At 37.6% G+C, this 3,320-nt stretch overlaps 1 pseudogene; it reads right to left on the reverse strand.

Moving 5' to 3' along the window:
* Window positions 1-385: 385 nt before the first annotated feature.
* On the reverse strand, window positions 386-537 carry LOC140604370 (U1 spliceosomal RNA; annotated as a pseudogene).
* Window positions 538-3,320: the final 2,783 nt, after the last annotated feature.

Here is a 3,320-nt window from a genome sequence, read left to right on the forward strand (position 1 = left end):
ATGAACTTCAAATTCTTTTGTAGAATACACACTAGTTCTTAAAATGTGGGGATCACAAAAACACAGTCACTGAAGAAAATCATGAGCCCTCTCCTTACAAAAGCACACAATATTGGGGCATTTAAGAATTCTCTAGCCCATTCATGGGATTTAAAAGGTATACAGAACACAAGGGAAAGCCCACAGTGAGGAATGAGAAGAAAGATTCTTCTCTTTTCATTGAAGGTCTTGGTAAGAATATTATTAACACAGTTCATAGGTAGCCTGTAAGAGAGCTCTTTGAGTAATTATCAACTGAGAGTCTCCATACTCAATGCAACTTGAATTCAAAGCACTAATATACTGAAGTGATTTTCATTCCCAGTTTTTTTTTTTTTTTTTATTTCAGGGGAAAGCGCGAACGCAGTCCCCCACTACCACCGAGTTTCCCACATTTGGGGAAATCGCAGGGGTCAGCACATCCGGAGTGCAATGGATAAGCCTCGCCCTGGGAATACTACCTTGGTGATCATGGTATCTCCCCTGCCAGGTAAGTATTCATTCCCAGTTTATAAGTGAAAACAGTAAGGTCTAAAAAGCTAAATACACTAACAAGTTTGCTAGCTAGTTGAGTAGTAAAGCCAGGGCTCTAAAATAAGAATCTAGGCTAGTAGGTGAGCCCGCTTATATAGTTTCACCTCAAAATATACCAGTGCATACTCAAAATACACCAATACAATGACATGATACTCTGCATAGAAAACCCAAAAGAATCTACCAAAAAATTGCTAGGACTGACACACAAGTTTAGTAAAGTCATAGGATACAAAAATCAAAACACAAAAATCAACTGTTGCATCTCTATACACAAATAATGCAGCAGCAGAAATTAAGGAATCAGTCTCATTTACAACAGCCCCACAAATAATAAGATACCTAGGAATAAACTTAACCAAAGAGGTGAAAGACCTATACTCTAAAACCTATGGAATGGGTGAAGATATTTGCAGATGACTTATCTCATAAAGGGTTCATATCCAAAATATATAAAGAATCTGAACACCCAAATAATAATCCATCTAAAAATCGGGCAGAAGACAGTAGACATTTTTCCAAACAAGACAGACAATAGACATATGAAAAAATTCTCAGTATCACTGATTGGGGAAATACAAATAAAAACTACAATGAGATATTACCTCACACCCATCAGAATGGCTAAAATCAACAACACAAGGAACAACAGATGTTGGCAAGGATGTGGAGAAAAAGGAACCCTCTTGCACAGTAGGTGGCAATGCAAATTGGTGTAGCCTCTCAGGAAAACAGTATGGAGGTTCCCCAGAAAGTTAATAGAACTACCCTATGATCCAGCAATCACACTAGATATTTACCCAAAGAATGCAAAACTACCAATTTGAAGGGATACATGCACCCTTATATGGATAGCAGCATTATCTCCAATAGCCAAAATATGGAGGCCGCCTAAGTGCCCATCACTGATGAGCACTGGGTGTCGTATGGAAGTGTTGAATCACTATGCTGTACACCTGGAAAAAAAAAATATGTATATATATATTATATTCACACACACAAATACATACTCCATGGGGTCAATAAGCAACAAGCTTTCCTTTGTTTTTCAAGATCACTTAACCTACACACCACAGTTTGTATCTAACTCGAAGGTCATGTGACATCAAAAGGAATAAGGTGTATAAAACAAGGGAGATCATTTTATCTTCAATTAAGATAGGAACACCATTAACTTATTCTTTAAAGTATAGCCCAAAGATAAGATATAAAGGAAGACGCACTTCGCTGTCTAGATCTTAAAGTTCTTAGAAAAATTTTTATCAGCATGGAGGCACCTAGGTGGCTCAGTCGATTAAGCATCTCCCTTGGGCTCAGATCATGGTCTCTGGGTCCTACAATAGAGTCCTGCTTAGGGAGCCTGCTTCTCTCTCTCCCTCTGCCTCTTCCCACTGCTCGCGCTCTCTCTCTCTTTCAATCCCTCTCAAAGAAATAAATTAAAAATCTTTAAAAAAGAATTTATCAGGCTGTAGCCAAATAATTCATCTGAACCTCAGTTTCCTGCACTATACATTGAAGGCACTGAGTGTTTTCTATGGACCTGTGATTTGAGTCTGTTAGAACTTTGGAAAACAACACAAACTACACGGTTCTACTAAAATATCATTCCAGGGAGTGGCCTTTGATTATCCAGGACTGGGTAAGGTGCCTCCCCTAAGTATCCTTTAATTCTAATAGCACTTATTACACTATTTTGAAATCATCCATTTATCTACCTAATTAAACAGTAAGTTCTCTGAAGACTGGGGCCCAAGTCTTTATGATCCATGAAAAAAGCAGAACAGCATACTGGGTAAGATCAGACTTTGAAGCTATACTGGTTTGCACCTCAGATAGCTTTGTGTCATTGGGAGAGTTACCCAACTACTGTGTGTCTTAGATTCCTCATATGTAAAATGGAGACAATAGAGGCACATGACACACAGAATCATTGGGAGATTCAAAACATATAAAGAATTTAGATGTTTCTATATTTATATATATATATATATATATATATATATATAAATTTCTATATTTAGCTGGCATATAGACACTAAAGCTGGGTGTTATTGCTAGTAGATGGTAGCAATACTAGCAGGTAGTAGATGCCCAGATTTTTGCTAAGTGTGAGATAGATTGATAAATTATGTCCAGGACCTTTAAGATCTAAACCCAAAACAGTCCAAATTCATGGCAAACACCTGTAACTTGGCAGTTTAACCCAAAAGGAGCTGATTTGTTATCTAGAGTCAGTGTACTTGGCATTATTTAGGACATATTTAAAAGAGTTGTTGAAAAGTTAACAGTTAACATTTCGTGGCTTGTTTCACTCCAGTGAAGTTTTGCTCAAACTTTATACAGCAGAGATTGTAACATAGGGAATCATTCCCATTGCCAACCATACAGCTCAGGATATATTACATGAGCAAAGACTATAATGGAACATGGTTAGATAGGAGGTTTGGAATCCCTGTTTGGGGGAAGAAGGTGGATCACTATGCTGTGTAATTTTCACACTGGTCACGCTGGAGCATGGTCTCAATCCTTCTCTATAATTGGATACTGAGCCCTCACTTTTGAGTTTTTATTTGGTACATTCCCCCATCATTCTTCACTGAACACTCCACTTCTGTTTCTACTTTTGTTACTGGGTATGTGATAATATTGTTGTAGGTTTTCCCCACCATTACAGTACTGGCTCATTTTTAATAAATATATTTAGAATGCATTTGGCATGCAGATTATGTTTTGGAATACTGCGCCCT

Source organism: Canis lupus, chromosome 14, assembly GCF_048164855.1.
Source record: "Canis lupus baileyi chromosome 14, mCanLup2.hap1, whole genome shotgun sequence".
Taxonomy (NCBI): Eukaryota; Metazoa; Chordata; class Mammalia; order Carnivora; family Canidae; genus Canis; species Canis lupus.